Below are 18,919 nucleotides of genomic sequence, written 5' to 3' on the forward strand. Positions count from 1 at the left end.
ATAGGGTAGAAGTGAGACAGAGAGGATCTGAGGATGAGAAAGAGGCTTCCAGATTGGAGGTTATTTGAACAATGATGTTACCAAGGCAAACGAACATTACTGTAAACAGCCAATTTTGTTTTGGACAGAGGGGGTTAAGATACATTTCTGTTGGAGCTGAAGTACCTGTCAAACCGCTTGTTGGATATATCTAGGAGGGAGATAATACACTGAGCTTGGACATGGTCACATCGAGTGACAGAGATGTGGAAATTAACCGTCTCTGCTACCTGGTCTCACAGAGGTAAATGAGATATCCCACAGAGGCATAGCAGAGCAAAAACTCAAGACCAAAGGCAGATTTCTTGGTGATAACCTACATGGAAGGAGCTACTGGGGGAAAGAGAAGAAAGGCAGAAGAATGACAGATACAGATGACACCGTCAAAAAAAAAAAATGGTCAGAAACAAATGGGCTGAAAATCAGTAGGCTAGAAAAGAAGAAATAAAGTTTGTTGAGATGCTGAGAAGGCAGGGAATAGATCAGGATTTCCTATTGTAGCTGATTTTTCAACTTGTGTTTCTATGAGCTGTCATGTTTTCTTCTCTTTGTATTCTAAATCCACTGACTGCTCTGGAGGAAGCCCCTTCCCTTCCATTTTCCTCCTGGTTAACTCCTGCTCATACTCACCCTTGCCCACACACTACCCCCACCTGAAGGGCAGCCCTTCCAATGTCCTGTGATAAAAACATGTGCCATCCTCTATCATACACTTCATTTAATACCTTGTATGACTGATAGGCTTGTCTATCTTCCCAACGACAATATGAGTGAGCTCTTGGGAGTAAAGATGCTACATCTCTTTCTGAAGGGGGCAACTCTTGGCACACTGTAGATGCTTCTAGATCACACATCATGGCCTCTTGATCAGCAATGAAAGGATTTAGCCAGAGGAGACTCATCTCACAATTTTGATGGTATTAATTGGAGGTGAAGGAGGACTTAAATGAGGACTTAAGCAAACACGATTAGGAAAAATTATAGCTTATCAGTGAAGTGTGCATAGTGAGTGGGCTTGTAGGCGGAGAGAAAAAATGACTAATTGCCTCATTTTCACTTCTAATGCAGTGTTCCCTGGTTGTTTGACCACCAGGTGCTGGGAACGTCCCATAATCAGCGTATTTCTTCTGTGCCCCTAATTTGAGTTTCCAAGTTTTCCTTGGCTTTCTCACTCCTGGCTGGCCGCCCTGAAATATCCCACTGCCTGATGGAACGCTGTTTAGCACATAAATCAGTGACACTTTTGTCTCCCAGCATGAAGACTGTGAAGAGTGTACTCTTTGAAGAACCTCAAAGTGAACTGGAGAGATCAATGGGTCTCACTTCCAAGGAAGTGAATGGTTTTTTACTTAGACTAGTTTGCTGCAATTTTTTTTAAAGATAGCCAGGCAGAGAGCCTCCCAACCATTCTCAGTGTGAACTGTAGAATAACCATATAGGACACAAAATATAGATGGTTTAATTCTGTTCTTCTTGAAGGTGACCTAACAATACATTTCAGTAAAAGTTTAGGGACCAAAGCGTCTAGTCAGTTTCAGTCATCTCCATACTTCTATAAATGTCAGATGCTATGCTGACCCCTAAGAATAAGGTAGCCATGGACTTTCCTTCACTTTCCTTACCGTCTAGTAGGGAAATCTGATGAAAGTTTAATTAAAAAATAAACAAATAAATAAGTGACAGCATAAAGGACAGAATTTTTCTAACATATTAATTTAGTGGCTGAATATTCTGGTCTTTAAAAAATCATAGTTTTAAATTTCCTTACAGATTCCATCAACTCTAAAAACGTCAGTGGAGTATAAAGACTTCAAGATTATCATTCACAGGTTTTCATTCCATTGGAAAGCAATGCTTTCATTGTAGAAAGAGCGATGTTGAAAGGATCCTTAACCTCACCTGTCCCTTCATCCACTTACCCTCAGGTTTCTAAAATGCCAGTAGGATCACAATTATTCTCCTGTTTACACATTTTCGGTAGGTTCATGTCACCCACAGAACGAGCCCAAGTTATTTTGCATAGTCTATGGGTTTGTTTGTGTTTTTATCATCCAACCATTAGTGATGGCCTTTCAGCCCTATTTCTGCCAAATATCCCTACCATCTTGATGCATACACCCCCACACATGCGCAAACACTTTATGCCTCATAATGTAAATCCAAGAATTCTCGGTACATACTGCAGTGGCCTGCAAGTCTGCCTCGTACATGTGTTCCCATTGTCCAGAGACCGCTCCCTACCCTTTCTACCTCCTTCTTTTCTTGCTGCACTAACTCCTTTCTCCTTCAAGACTTAGCTCCTATGTCCTTGCATACCTTCCAGGAGGTGGAGGTGTTGAAAGAGATCCTTCTCTTTCTTAACGCTCTTTGCGCTCCTGTGGCCTCCATCACATGCTTCTGTCCCAGCATTCGCCACCTTGGGTTTATTGATGCATCTCTTCTACTAGGTAGACTACCAGGGCCTTAAAAACAGAGACTGTTTATTGGAGTATTTCCATATCCCGAGTGCATAAACCAACACCTGGCACATAGCACATACTCAACATACATTTACTGAATAATGCATTTATCCACAATAAATTTGTGCCACTGACAGTAATAAATATTTCGCACAAAGCAATGACACTTAAGAAAAAGAACAAGTGATAAAAGAACATTATTTTAAACTAATTTGGCAGGGCCTGGAATTCTATTTCTCTACAAGCTGTCATGTATCATAAGTGAACCCAGGGTCTGGCTGCTGCAATCCTGGTTTGGGGGAGTGCTACAGAGCATCAGGAAATAGCAGGTACTTATTTTTTTTTAATTGTTATTGAGATAAACTGGTTCTAAGTGCTCTGGCCTTATGTGGCTGTACATAATACCACAGACTAACATTTGGACGGCCCTTTAAATAATGCCGTTGATCACCACAAGCCTGCAAAATACGAAGCTGAGAATTGCTAGAGGAAGCCAGGTTTGCAGCGAACTTAAAACCTTACAGAATTTTCTTGTTTTCATTTGAAAATATATATGCTCGCAATAATCTTACAATGGCTTGCACTCAGCCCGCAACCTCTAATAGTCTCTGATTTTTATTGCTGGTTTTCTGTGGTATATCTGATGTACAGTGAAGTTTTAAATGCTTGCTTAATAAGAAATTTTAAATACAGATTATGCGATGCCTCCTTGCAACACTTTCTGCTTAATGCCCTTGTTCTGCAGGAGATTTCATTAGCATGTGCCCTGCTCTTGTCCTCCAAGCCCTCATTGCTTCAGACAAGCATGGGTTTAATTGAGAGAAAACCAAGCTGTGAGTGTGACTCAGGTGTGAAGGCTGTTTCTCTCGGCAAATTAAACCCAGTGCAATGACTGAGTGTTCTTTTCCATACCCTTCTGATAGATTTAATACTGCATATTAATTGTTGTTCTCGTATCCTCTACTCTGTGATTGTTTTCCCCAGGATCCCACTGAGGGTGATGGATGCTCGTATAAATGTGATGGTTTCATATAGAGAAAGAAAGATTAACAGGTGCTCGTAAGAACACTGGTTTATAAGAACATAGAGCAACCTAAATATTAATGCAATATTAGCACATGCTTTTGCAGATTTAAAAGGAAACACTTTGGTTAATAAAATTCAAAGGTGAAAATCAGAAAGAAAAAAAACCACCAGCCTGGTTCCTTAGGTATAGTTTCGAATACCTTATCTTTGTGACCTACAAACTGCTGTGTCTTTTGGTTTAGCAGTTCATCCAATTGGCAAGAATTCCTTGACCATGTTCACGGCTATGATAAAATAATTGAGAAGCAAATGAAGATTTTAGAATCTGTTTCCAATACCACTTCATCCCCATGCTGAACTGCGACGTTCTTCAGAGCAGAAGCGGGGCTATAGTTTGCATTACCCAGAGGCTCCATATGTATTTTCTTGAGCGTGAACTTCACTGTAATGTATTTAAATATATTTAGTACAGTGGGAAGGTATCATTTTTTAAACCAACCCTCATTTTTCTTTTTCACCAATTTCTTCATAATTTTTTTTCTCATTATTGAGTACTTACTTCTATAAACAGCCTCAAATCCTTTCCGAAATCAGGCAGAACACAAAATCAAAATGAAATGAAAAAGGAAAGTTAACATTTTCACAGAGAAGGAGACAGAATTGTTAAGCTAACTTTTGTAATTATATTTCTAGTTTATATTATCAGAGTATCATTTAACTGAAAGCTTCTGCTTTGGGCTGCTTATAGTTTATGTAAAATGTCTTTGCTAAACTGGACTCCTTAGGCTGAGGCAAGTTCACTTGTGAAATCCAACCACATCTCTATTAACTAAAGGCCATAATGAAGGCTGAATTTCTTGCCGGGAAAAAAAAAAAAAAAACAAACTATCTTGGGTATAGATGCTAGTCTAAAACCTACTCATGAATTTGCTTATTTTTCCTGCTCCCTTCAGACATTAGCCAGCTAAAGCCATTACACATACATTAATTACACCAATTAGTCCCAACTGCACATACACATACATTCAAGATTTGATTATCTGAGCTAAAAGAAGTGGTTGGGCATGGCACAAATAATACAAATGAGCAAAAAATTCAAATCCCATGTACATTCAACTAATGAGTACATTATATATTTTTGGCATAGCTCAGTTACCTTATTATGCTTTTCTTAATTTAATAATGCAATTACCTTAAATTCTGTTATTCCATCCAGGTAATAGTAGGGAGAGCAGACCTAGATTTGTAACAGGCATTGGGAAAGCCAGCCTACAGTTTAAGGATTGGGTCATAGTCTTCTATTTCTTCTTTATTTTCAAATGTGTTTTTTTGTTTTGTTTTGTTTTTTGTTGTGTTTTTTTTTTACCTCGCTGGACATCCTCCATACTGTTACTTTATTTCTCTACAATATCCAACAGACACATGGAAGGATGGTCCTCACAAGGGTCATAGTAAGGATTCATTCATTCATCTCTTGGATTGAAAAAAACTGGAAGGCAGCTAGTCTCTACCTCAGAGCAATTCCAGCACTTATTTCCTTGGAGTTTGGAGAGTTCATTAGGTTTTGGGTTTTTTTTGTGTCATTTTGTTTTTTGGTTTTTTAGTTAACCTTCATAGAATTCTGCTAGTTTTGATCACTGTGTGTAAAACAGCCTAATGTAATGCAGTGTGACTCAAACTTCGGTGTGCAAAACAAAATAATTTGGTGAGTTTGTTAACACACGGATTGCTGGCTCCTGCCCCCCCCCCCCGAGTTTTTGATTCAGCATGCCTGGGATGAGGTTCAGTAATTTGCATTATTAACAAGCTCTAAGGTAATGCAGATGCTGCTAGTTTGGGGACCCCACTCTAGTGTCATGGTGAAGAATGGAGCTTCATAGGTTTAAACCCAGCTCCAGCACAACTAGCTGTGTGACCTAGGACAATAAATGTCACCTCAAGCCTCAGTTCTCTTATCTGCAACCTGAGGGTAATTATAGCAACCTACGTCATAAAGTTATTTTGGTGATTAAATGAGTTATACACTGAAAATGCTTATAATGATGTCTGGCACCTCATAAGTAGTAAATATTAACTATTATTATTGTTGTTGTTACTGTTATTTACAAACACAGGTTACCCAGAGTCATCATAAATGATTTAACACTAAAAAAAGAGCAAAATGCCTTTTCTGAAACACTTGTCTGAACACCGGACACTGGCAGAAAAAGAATGTTGATAGACTAACCCTTCAGAGTTATGTAGAAAAGAAGGTTCTGGGAAGGCATGTGGGCCTTGAATATATTACCCTGTATCATCACAAGGCAGGAAGAGAATGCATGAAAGAGGTGAGAAGGGCATAAAGTGAAAGTCTGAATTTTCTCTTAGGTACAGATGCTAGGCTCACTTTAGGGGTTCAGTAAATATGCGTTATATGTCTGACATTTGTTTATTTAGGGACTTGAGTCAGAATTGAGTATGCAAACATGAACAAAATCGGACATGTTCTCTGCTCCCCTAGAACTTAAAATTTAGATAAAAAAATCATAAAAGTCCATGTAAAATAGCAAATGTCACAAGTGTCAAAAAGGGTCTTATTGCTTTTGAGATGTTAGGTGACACTTCTCTGAAAGGGATCAGGATTGAGCTGAGGTCTGAAGGACAGGGTAAGCAGGAGTACAGTCATAGTCCATAAACATTGCAAGTTAAATCATAGACATTTCTCAGTTTCTGAAATAAATTGATAGATGATATATAGATGAATGGTTTGCTAGAGAGACAAATGATATTGAATCAATTCCTTTGGGGTGCGTAAATTATTAAGTAATGATTGTGTGTGATATATAAATTAAATAATTTAAGACCAAACTTGCTAACTATATTGAATAATAATGTTTTCTGGGAAAGACACAGAAAAGTCAAATTTTCAGAGGCCTAAACAAATAGGAAGTCATTTTTCTTCAGTAAAAGAAGTCTGGAGGCAAGATGTTGCTGATGTTGGTTCAATGGCTCAACACTTCCAGGACCCATGGCTCTGGAATTTCCTAGGTCTTTTCATCTTGAATGTCACATCTTGGCCTCAAGATAACTGCTGTATTCAAGGCAGAAAAGGGGAATGTTCCTGATAGTCCCCCACCAAACATATTTCCCTTCAAGTATCATTGGTCAGAATTGATTGACCCCAGAGGCAAGCCAGGCTGTAAAGTAACAAAAGGAATTCGTAGGTTAATCTGACCCTGTTCCCCAGGGGGCTCAGGTACAAAGCTGGGATTTTGTTACCCAGGAAGAAGGGACAACTGACAGTTTCTGCTACAAAACATACATAATTTTTGTTTATAGGTGTGTTTGTAGTTATTGGACTGTAAATCTGAGAGTTTGGTAAAAATGACAATAAAGTTGATATATGTGTCTACTTGTCTTTTATCCTGAGTTGGTAGAATTCCCAGACCCCACAGAAACGTTCATTAAGGCTCCCCCCGCCAGTGATGATTATTTTGATAATGTAAGATGGAATTCTCTTTTGTTCCTTGAAGGGTAGAAGGAGAGAGCAGGAAATTAACAGGAAATTGAGTATTTATTGATAATAAATTACATTTTTTTTGAGAAGTTCAAAATAATTGAGAATTTACTATTCACTGGTGCATAAGATTGTGGAAAACTTAAATAGTTCAGTGAATTATTTTGAAGTGAAAATCAACATTTTCTTCTACTTTTCCATTTATGTTTTAATTCAACAATTCTATTTTTTAAAAAGATTGTATTTATTTATTTGAGAAAGAGAGAAAACACGAGCAGGGGGAGGGGCAGAGAGAGAGGGGGAAACAGAATCCCCACTGAGCAGGGAGCCTGATGCAGGGCTCAACGCCAGGACCCTGGGATCATGACCTGAGCTGAAGGCAGACGCTTAACCCACTGAGCCATCCAGGTGCCTTCAATAATTCTTTCTAGACACAACATTTTGATAGTTCCTGGAGAACACCTAAAAAGCAATTATTACTGGTCAAACGATTGGAGTTGTTTTTATTTAAAAAATAATTCAAGATGGAGTTGACTTTTAAATATACTTTTATTTTTCATTTTAAATCTGGCAGTGACTTTTTTTAAAGCACAGGAACTTTTGGGTGGGTGAAGGTTTTTTGTTTTTGTTATTTAGTAAATGGTAGGTATTTAGCGTATCTGAATTTTAAATGGTTTTCAGGGTATTGATTTTGTACTACCCTTATTTTTTTCTTATTCATTTTTAAAAAGAATTTTAAGCTCAAATTTCCTCTTCAATAGAAGGCGTTTCCACCATACCACCAGTTTCAGGTCCTTTGCCTCATAGACCCAGAGGCCAGGAGCAAATAAGTAACCTCTCTGCCCTCTGGCTTCCTTTTCTGCAGCCCTTTTGTGATAGAGATCTTCACACTATGTTACAATCATAGCCTTACTTCTTTTGTTCAGTATCAAATAGTATTTGTGTCAGTTTTGCTACAAGTCAGAGCATATTTTCTGTCTTTCCTCATACATTAGCTCCTTTGAGGGCAAGAATGTGTCTCATTTATCTCCCTTAACCCTATTCCCAGTGCACATGAGAGAGAAGTGGTCAAGGAAGAGTTGTAGGAATAAAGTTATCGAAGTCAGGGGCAGAGTGACCCTTAACATAAAATGTCAGCTAGAAAAGTGATAGATGAAGAATGACATTACTTGACGGTAAAAATAAACTGCTAAGAAGATGTCCACTTTTGCTTTCTTTATGACCTAAGTAATCAAGCCCAGGATAAAACAATGTAGCGAGTTCACTGGGCAAAGCCAGAAAGAAAGCCTTTAGACACTGGAACTTTCAAAAGGACAAATGTGTGAACTGAGTTCTGTCTCTACAGTAAGATGGAAAGCCCTTCCCCATTTTAATTAGAAATAGAAAGTAAAATGGGCTGGGGGAGATGAAAAGAGAAGGAATATAGTTTAATATTATAGGGAAAGATGATGAGAAAGTTTGAAGAGACTTGACAGTTAGGAGCCCGGATGTGCACGGAATTGTGTATAAAAGAGTGTCAAGGAAAAATATTAATAAATAAGTAAAATGACCATCCGCTGCAGAATGATTGAATAAATTAGCATGTATCCACAAAATGAAAAGCTACTCAGTGACTAGAAAAAAAATTACACACACACTCACACATATACACACACAAACATACGTACGCCTCACGTATGTCGGACTTTATAACGTTCTCATAGCGACCTTATAGGTAAGATACTATCCTCATCCCTATTCTGCAGATGATGAAACAAGGGCATAGCTGTATCAGGTAACTTATTCGAAGTCACACAGCTTGTAAGCAGAAGAACTGAGATGCAAACCCAGGCAGTCTCATGCTTAAGCCCTGAGAGATGCTTGAAGCGAGATAGTCAAAACTCACCATTAAATGAAAGGAAAAGGTCTCTGAACAGTATATATGCTAATGGTCCTTTTTTTTTTTTTGCAAATGTAACATAGAGCTACAAAGAAAGAGTGAGTAGAACCAAACCAAAATTAAGGAAGAAAATGAGGCAATCTAAAGCTCTCTGGCACATCCCCAACTCATTACAAAAAGCAGGAAATGGTGTTAGGGAGAGGGAACATCCCGAAATTCCTCTAAAGCATTTGGCTCGCTCCGAGATGCCCCTTCAGCTGTAAGAGAAGATCATTTCCTATCCCCTCTACTGATCCGCTTGATTGCATGTCAGCTGTATTAGAAAGTTGCTTCTCACTAATCCAAGTTGACTTTTTATTAGCCACTTACACCTCAAGCACCAGACACATGACAAATTTAGGGTTTCAAAGCTGCGGTCACTGAGATGTAGACAGACTTGGATCTTGGCTGTGACCAAAAGACAGCATTCGAATTTGACGTTTAGCTTCCCTGGTGCACGTGTCACTACCTGCTTTTCATTCTTCTGTGAGAAGAAAACCAGGGAGCTTAGAACACATCAAGTGACCCCAAGCAAGTAAGGGGGAATAAAAGAGGAGCTCTTTGCAATATAGGATTTCTCTCCAGCGGTGTGTTGGCATGAGCTAAAAGATAAAAGTGCCAAGGTCAGCCAGCAGCTCCAGGGGGTCCTTTCCCAAGATGGCCAGCCTGGGATAATTACCCTCACACTAGAAAATTACCTATTTTGTCCCTCAGGCGCAGAGACAAAATAAATCAAAGCCTTTGCAAGGCCTGAGTTTGTCAGGCTGCCACTTTTCTGTTTTCAGTGTTTCGTGATTCTCTGAGTGATTTATTTATCCGTGTAAATTTTGAAAGTAATTCATTAATATTAGAAAAAGGCTGGGACTTGCTCTTGAGAGGGGAAGGGCTTTGGAGCAGAGAGGCCCATTCATTGTTGTATTCAGCCTTTATCTCCACCCTCCCAAGGGTATCACACCTCCTTACATTACATTCTGACCTGAATTTCTTAGATCTGGGCGGGGCGGGGGGGGGTGGTCACTGAGATGTTAAGAAATGTTTGTCTACAGTCCCCAGTGAACTTTGAGGCTTTTGTATAAAAGAAGTGTTGGAATGAGGCATTAGGCTTAATTTCTTATAAGTTATTTTGTATTTTGAAATACTTCCCAAAATGTAAAAAGGAAGGCAGAACTTTCAAAAGGGGCTAGTCGGCTAAGAAATGACTGGAACTACAATCTCCAGGATCCCATCTCTGCTCCTGATGTGTCACTTATTCCAAGTCAAATTGCTTAATCCTGCTGTTTCAGAACCTTCTATAGACTGGAAACAAAATAAAACTTAAATATTGGAATCTGGAATTTTGGAACAGAGACAACACAGTTAATTACACAATTGGTTCTTTATATAGAAGAAACCTGACACCTTGGGTTTTGCAGTTACAGAAGCCATCAGTGAATGGTAGAGTATGAAGGTTCAGGTATCTGGATTCCCCACCTGACGAGTTTTCTGCTACCCTATATTGACAATGAGCCCACAGCCTATGGGAAGTTTATGATGACAAATAATAAATCTATTTTTAATGGGGCTATTTACTTCATATTTTTGTGCTTCCATTTCCTGAAGTAGAAAATAAGAGGTCTAGAAAGTGACAATGATGTGATGAATTCCTTATACAAATATTTTTCAGATCCACCGACTATTTGGAAAAACAAACAAATAAAGCAACAACAAAGATAATATGGCAACTGAGTAGAAAGTCCAATAACATAACTAGAGGACAGCCATGAATTACTAAAGAAAACTTCATCTTCTCTCAAGTCAGCAACATATGGAGTTCAGGGCCTAAAACTGGGTTTCCTGAGATGGAATGTTCCATGGCTGGATGTCTCAGTCTGGGCACACAGCATGTTGTACACAGCACTGTGCAGAGATCACATGGTCATGGAGCACCTTAAAGGTCATAAGAGATCTTGAGTAAAGAAACCAGTTTGGGCTTGCTTCATATAGCATTTATTAAACATAAACAAGCAGAAAACTTTTTGTGATCTATTACTACGTTACATAAATATTCCACACTACACTTATGGAAAACTCCAGGCAAAAGCCTAGTCAAAGAAGTCTCTAAGCTGCCCTTCTCCATTCAAGGCCATCTTCTCAGCCCCAGACCTGTACTCTCTGATCATTCCTCTGCATTCCTCTGACAGTCCTCACCTTGGGGGTCCAGGCTTGAGGGTCCTGCCCTGAGCCCCTTTCCTCTTTGTGGGCTGGAGGAAGAATTAGGACAAGAGAGCAAGAGCCAGAAGGGAGCACCTATTACCAAGGGGCAGAGGAGCTGCGGGTAACCAGCTGTTCACTCTGGACAGTGAAAGGGGGCTGGATTCATAATGACACCAGTACAAAAGGTATAAACCAGAGCCATCCCCAGGCAAAACAGCAGGTGTGGTCACCCTATCAGGAGAGCTGCTAGTAGCTCCAGTGGTGACTCTGAGGTTGACACTGGCCACTGGCCCCTGCAGGGCAGCTGAAAGCCAGCATATCTCACCATTGCAGTGCCCTTCTCCCTTTTCCCATCTGTAGACATAAAGCTATGAGAGCTTCCCATGAGAATTGATTGCTCCTTTTTCCAGACATCCTTAGCTCTTTGCTTATGTCTATATTGTATCTGTATTATATTGTACCTCTTTGTAACCTAGTATATGTGTATATTTCATAGTTTTATACCAGTAATTAGCATGTCTGCCTTCCCAGTGGAAAAGTGTTCTACTCCACACATAGTAGGAGCACAAGAAATGTTTCTTGAACGAATACACGCATGGTACACGAAGGAATAACTGAAGCACAGCTTCTAGGTTAACCAGAAGATGTGACGCCCGAATTCGTGTTTTCTCCATTCAGGTTTGAAGGCTATGAACTTGAGAACAATTACTTAATACCCCCCTTGCAGATCCCATCCCTAACCTTTGCTCTTCAAATTTGCTCTTTATCTGATCCACAACCAACCCTTTTCTTCAACCTCAGTGACTTCTTGGTGTCAAAAGAAACTCGGAGATATCACTTTAAAAATTTTTAAAGATAAAATATTTGTGTTAAAGGAAGGAAAAATGCCTTAATTCCAAATGCTTTGGTAAAAGCAGTGATGAAAATTCACAGGAAGACCGACCCACGCAGTATACGCATAGCTGGGTTGTGTTGATCACGAGGAAGGAAGAGACTCCTCTCCCTTTCTGAGATTGAATACTCCTTGCTCTTTACCATCAAGGACAAGCAAGGTAGAGGAGAACAAAAACCGAAGGCCAAGATGGTTAAGTGAGAAGATGAATGACATTCGTAAAATTGATGGAGGCCTGTGGGCTTGAAGTGATTGTAATAGCTCACGTGAAGCCCAAGGACGTAAATATTTAACAAACAACCACTTCTTGGTCTCATATCCACCATGGGGCCACAAAGGAAAAGTGGGGATATTATACTCTCTCTGAGGACAATTTACTTAACAATTAAAGGAAGGAAAAAAAATAAAACCTGAAAGGATTTCCCCTTCACATTATTTCTCTCTGAAACTACACTCAATTCGTTTAAGATGTGGTGTAAAAAAGATTCTCCTTCACGTTGCTTTTCTCTACTCCACAGGCTTTGGGATGTTTGCGGCAACTGGCTATCTCTGTTTAAACTTGAACCTACGCAGGCGGTCTTCCCTCCCTGGAGTGAGTCTTTTTAGTAAATTGGGTTGCAAACTCAGGCTCTCATCCGTCACTGTACTTAATTGCCCTTGGTTCAACCCATTTTGGGTTTTGTTCCTTTTTTGGGATGTTTCAGGAAGGAGGGTACTTCCTCAGTGTCAACCAGGGGGAGCTTTCCAGGTGCCACACATCCAGCGTGGGCCAATTTAGTCAACTTCCCGTCATCCCATTCCAGTCACGGCACGCAGGCCCAGGCCAAGTGGCACCGTGAGATAGATTGGTGAGCTTATTCCTGCCAGCAAGAAGAGAGTGACATTGCTCACTTTGGAAAGGTAAATCAACTTCACAAAGTGTACCACCAGTTTAATAAGAGTCCATATATATTGAGCACTAATTATGGGCCAGGAACTGCATTGAGTGATTTACAAACATTATTTCATTAAACTATCACTACAGTTTTATGAAGTAGGTACTTTCATTATTCCCCAGCTTACAAATGATGTAACTAAGATTTAGAGAGGTTATGTAACGTGTTCAAGGTCACAAATCTAGGAAGTGGATGAGCAAAGATTATCATCTATATCTGTCTGGCTCTGAGAGTTCACCCTTTAATTAATCTACTATGATACCTCACGTATTAATGCATGAAAAGAGACAAAGCACAAAGTAAATGAGAGTCAATTTTAAAAACATGAGAGAGGTACTTGCTAAAATTATATGATGATCGAATGTTTAAAAGAACTCTGAAAGTCTCAAAAGCAGAAACATATTTGCATTACAGTATTAGTAATTTTGTGGAGTTTTTCTTAAAGACCGCCTGTGAGGACATCTTCATGGGAATATGGGATGAGATAATAGTCAAGACCATCAAGACTCAATGGAAATAACTAATGCTTAAGTTTTAGTGATGAAATAATCAAGACTCAATGGAAATAACTAATGCTTAAGTTTTAATGATGAAATAATATCTCCTCTTTAAGATAGCTGATGTACTCAGCATTTTTCCCTGCCTATACCTGTTTGGTTTCCCAAGTCCCATCCATCCACTGGGTGGGATCTGGGAATGTCATAATCCTCTTCCTTCAGTGATTACTTCTGTATGTCATCTATTTCTTCTTTTGACGCTTTTGGCATCTGGAGTCTCTCAGTAATTCTTCACTCTATCTTTTCCCTGTGTATCTCTTACCTTTGTGTCTCTTTACCTCTGGATATGGGCTTCTCCTCCCTTGCCTCCTTCTCCCAACTCCCCATTTAAATATCCTTCCTCCTATTCAGACTTGCTATTGAACATAAGTCTCCAAATTCATTGAGATAGGGACCTGTTTCATTAAATACATATATATATATATATGTGTGTGTGTGTGTGTGTGTGTGTGTGTGTGTTATATTGCAATTTTTTAGGTCAAAAATAAAACAGTTTCCAACACTTCAAGAATTCCATCCTAGACACTAAGTGTGGTATTAAGTTGTAAATTCCATTCCCTTAATTCTGTAGAACAAAAACTTGCTATCAATTAAATATATACTGACATATGTTGAGAGATGGGATATCGTGGTGTTCAAGAATATAGGCTCTAGAGGTAGACTAAAATGCTGGTTCTGCTTCTTATAGCCATATGACCTTGAGAAGGTTGCTTCATTGCACTGTGCCTCAGTTTTCCCATAAGTAAAATGGGGATAATTATATTAACTAGTTCATAAGTTTGTTGTAGATATAAAATGAATTAACATACAAAAAATTTACGAGAGTAACTGGTATATGGCAAACACTCAAAGATGTTATAATTATTATTATGTCCTCACAATGCCAACACATGCACTCTAATAAACCAGAGAAATGACAGATAGATCTTCTTAGGCTCACCAAGCAAACTTATGCTTAGATTCATAAATAAATATCTGCTTGAGATTTAAACTCAGTCTGTGCAGTATCCTTGGTCTTATACAAGCAAAGCAACAACACAGAAGTACTTTCTTCAAATACTTGCCCAGGAATAGAAGAGAAAAAAAGAGAACCTATCTATTTTAAGATTTTGTTGTGGGAGGAGGAACATGGAAGTAGATGTCAGAAGAATTAGCTTCTACCTCTGATATTCTCATGTATGCATTTTAAGAACTTCTGAGCATCTTCATTTCTAATAGTGAAGAGAGTATTTCTAACCATAGTGACATTCCAAAGTTGCCATGTCAAGAAAATGAGATAAAATAATGAAAACATGTTACAAATTGTAAATCACTATATACTTCTAGTGGCTACTGTTTTGTTTTTCAAAAAGCCTTGTAGAACACTGATGTTAAGCATTATAAAAGTTGGGCACAACTTTGTGCAAAGCCATCTGATCAGTGCTAGATGTTTCCATAACAGCTCTCCACATGAATATCATTATCTCTCTTTCGCAGGTGGGAAAACCATGGCTCAGAAAGATTGTGGAATGTGTAAAGTCATACGACTGCTAAATGACACTTAAATTTTTTAATACAATTTTTCGGCTTCCAAAGTCTAGATAATTCTTTCAATTATGTAAAAGCAGCTTCTTTATTTTACCTCCTTCCTGGTACAATGGATTAGATATAGGCATAAAGTGCAGTATCTTTCTCAGATAATATATGGTAATTATATATTTTTAATAATTAGAAAATAACACACAATCACATGACAGAATGTACACTTATCAATGTGGCTATAACAAATAAGCCATAAAAATTCAGGGTTTTACACCAAGGAAATTTATTTCTCACTGATTTAACAACACAGCGTTGATATTTCTGGGCAGTGAGCAGCTTTCCTTCCCAAAATGATTTATAGACTTGGGTTTCTTCCACCTTGTGGTTCTGCCTTCAGCTTGGGTCTTAGAGACCTCTGCCTGCAGCCAGCAGAAGAAAGAAGAAGAAACCCCACCTGCTTCTTAAGAAAGGCTTGGCCCAGAAGTAGCGCTTTGCTTAGGTTCATATACTTCTGGTGATGGCTGGTCACGGGATCACATCTGCTGCAAGAGGGGCTGGAGAAGGTAATGCCTGGATGGACAGCTTCCCCAGACACAATTTCACTCTACAGAAGGAGGACACAGACATCAGCCAGAGCTGCCAGAGTATGCCGATATATAATAAGGGACAGAAGTTAGCAATTCCCTGCAAGAAAACTCCAGGACCAGTTGGGTTTTAGAATGCAGAAATTTCCAGATTTTAGGAAGATAATACAGTCTCTGGACCACATTGTATGTAATGCCCACAGAGGGCCTAGAGTAGATCCCTATAATCAAACACAATAGTATTTTTTTTAAGATTTTATTTATTTATCAGAGAAAGAGAGAGAGAGCACAAGCAGGGGGAGCAACAGAGGCAGAGAGAGAAGCAGACTCCCCACTGAGCAGAAAGCCCAAAGCAGGACTCCATCCCAGGACTCTGGGATCGTGACCCAAGCCGAAGGCAGACACTTAACCGACTAAGTCACCCAGGCGTCCCAAACTCAGTAGTATTTCTGAGGTGAAAAATCAGGAGTCACACTAAAATGTGACATATAAAAATATAAATTGTTCCACATCAGTTGGAGTCCGTATTTTCTACCACAGAGGCTGTCCAAAAACGTACCACAGATGAATAAACTTTTAGATTTCTGAATTGGACATGAGGACTTGTGAACTGGCATCAGGACTACACATAGGATTCAACAAAAACATAAGGGAAGGACTTCAGTGTTGCTCGTGGTGTGTGCCAGAGCTCTCAGTCAAGCGAGGGGAGCGCAGGTCAGATGTGACTGGTCAATTACCATGTGCTGTAGCAGCTCCTTAGCAAGTTAAATGTTTTGATCTTTTTGTATTTCCAAATGCAGAGTGTTATTAGGCCAAGTGATAGAATAAGTACTTAACCATTTGTTATGCACACAGAACAGCTGCCGCATGGCATTTTCTTTCCATTTACAACACTAAGTAGATGAACTGACACTTTGAAACTGATAATCAACATGTCCTTCCCACTAAGCTCTAGTCATCACCAATAGGCACTTTTAAATGAGTCATAAACCTTTCAACTCAGGAGCAGAGCAGCTTATGCTTAGCTATATTATAGTCATTCCTTTTGACTCTTTTTTATGGTAAAAATAAGAGATAATTTATGAGTTTCATTTGTGCTCTTTTAAACTACTTTTACAGCCAGGCAACCGCAAACATTCTCTTTGACCCAGGACATTTCTCAAGCCAAATTTTGTGATCCAGGTGCTAAATGCAGATGACCACACACACATATATTACCTTGCTATGAATTAATCATTATGAGCTTTAATCTTTAGTGATTCAAGCCTGATAATGGCTAAATCTGGTGATGTGACCTTGATGTTAATTTTTTTAATTATATATTTTTTTGCAAATATAGGTCAGTTAACTTTCTCATGACTCTAGCTATGTTTTCCAATCTCATGGGTTCTAACAAAGGCACTAACCTCAGGCAATTTGGAAAGGCTTTGTTGCATGATAATGAGAAGTTGAACAGCACATACAAAAACCTGATATTTATTTAAATAGCATCATGAATAAAAAAACTGATAGATTGTGGTATTCATCTCATGACAAGAAACTACTTGAAAATGCTGTAAAACCTAAAAATAATGCATTTTAATTTTCCTAACAGCTTGAAGCAAAATTGGATGTTTTAAAATTAAAACCATATATGGCATTGACTGGTAGGTCTTAATTCAAACAATGAGGCTGTATATGATATAGTATTTCATATTAAGTCCAAGACATTAGCTCAAATATTTGTGTTGGCATAAGAAACAGATTGTGACAATTTATGTAGTTATCTCCTTCAATTATTATCAAGCTCTTTATCAGAGTAGTAATAATATCTTAGGTATACAGATGTGCTTTTGTGAGTAGAAGCGTGAAAATTCCCAAATATGTATACAACAGATATAAAACACAGATCTGCCCCAAACGGGCTGAACTGGGTATCAGAAGACCAGCTTCACAGTTCTAACTCTGACCACATGGGTGACTTTGGGCAGGTGACCCACCAAAGAGAGTGAATTTACTGATATTGAGTCTATTTCAAGCTCTAGCATTCTATGGTTTCAAATAATATTATTGTAGGAATGCAAATTCATTTTACTATAAGGAGTGTGTATAAAATTCTATGGCTTCTGTTTCAAGCCATGCATATGACAGGAACTCTTTCCTTTCTGAGTATCTTCATTACTGCTATTATATCCTGGTTTTCTTGATTCCACTATGCTCATAGCACATGTGTCAAAGGATAGTTGCACCAGATGGGTTAATCAGGCAAGGAAGACTTTGTTCAAGACTATTGTAATAGAAGCAAGAGGTTGAACTCAACCATACTGAAACAAAAAGCCAGAGAAATTTTAAACACTGCTGTGAGCTAATGGGAAAAGTACTGGAGGACTTTAAGAGGAGTCTGATCATTGGTGATTAGACCATCTGTATTTGCTCGTTGGGACTTACCAAAGTTAGGCTCCTACCCTTTCACAGAGACTGGGAGTTAGGAACCCTATCTTTCTTGATAATTATATTTCAAAAGGTTGTCTCCCAGGATCCTTAAGAAAGAATTCACTGGGTTGTATAAGACTTAGATCTCAAAGGAGCAGAGAAAGAATTTACAATTGCAAGTTCTCTAAAGTAAGTACTCTAAGAAAAAGGAGGCCAGGGATCTATAGTCTGGAAGAAAACTGCCTAAAATGTATTCAAGCTGAAGAGAAAATTAAGGTTGTCTCGGTAATATGTCCTTGTAAACCAAATATTGTGGGTTGGAGGAGGCCAACCAGGGAATCCCCAGGGGCCAACAAGACCTAGAAAGAACCTCACTAGTATTAGGACAGGACTCTAGGCTTAAGGCAGCTTGGATGAAGGCAGCTTATTCACTACCATTTCTCTAGTGCCCAGCAGGGGCCGGTCACATACGGGTAATTCCATAAAATGAATACTCAGTGTGCAAAAACTAATCTCTGTGAGTCAGTTCATGAAGGTGATTGTTTTTCCTCTTGCCTTCACCAACAGAGAATTCTTGACCATATGTGAGTAACTAATCTGCTACTAAGACTCTCATTAACTCTAAGCTACAATGTCTTAAAAGCAAGAATCTATTTTACCCCTCCCCAGAGCCATGGTTGAGAGCATGGGCCAGGGAGTCAAGAAAGAGCTAAATTCAAGTTTCAGTTCTGAGCACAGTATCTGGTTGACCTTGACCAAATTTCCTAACCTTTATGAATCTCAGTTTTGCATCTTTACAAAATAAATAATACCACTACCTACTTCATAGGGTTGTTGTGAAGGTTGAATAAAAGAATGCATGGAGATAAAAAACACAAAGCAGAGGA

Source organism: Ursus americanus, chromosome 12, assembly GCF_024610735.1.
Source record: "Ursus americanus isolate L20-20 chromosome 12, mUrsAme1.1.p, whole genome shotgun sequence".
NCBI lineage: Eukaryota > Metazoa > Chordata > Mammalia > Carnivora > Ursidae > Ursus > Ursus americanus.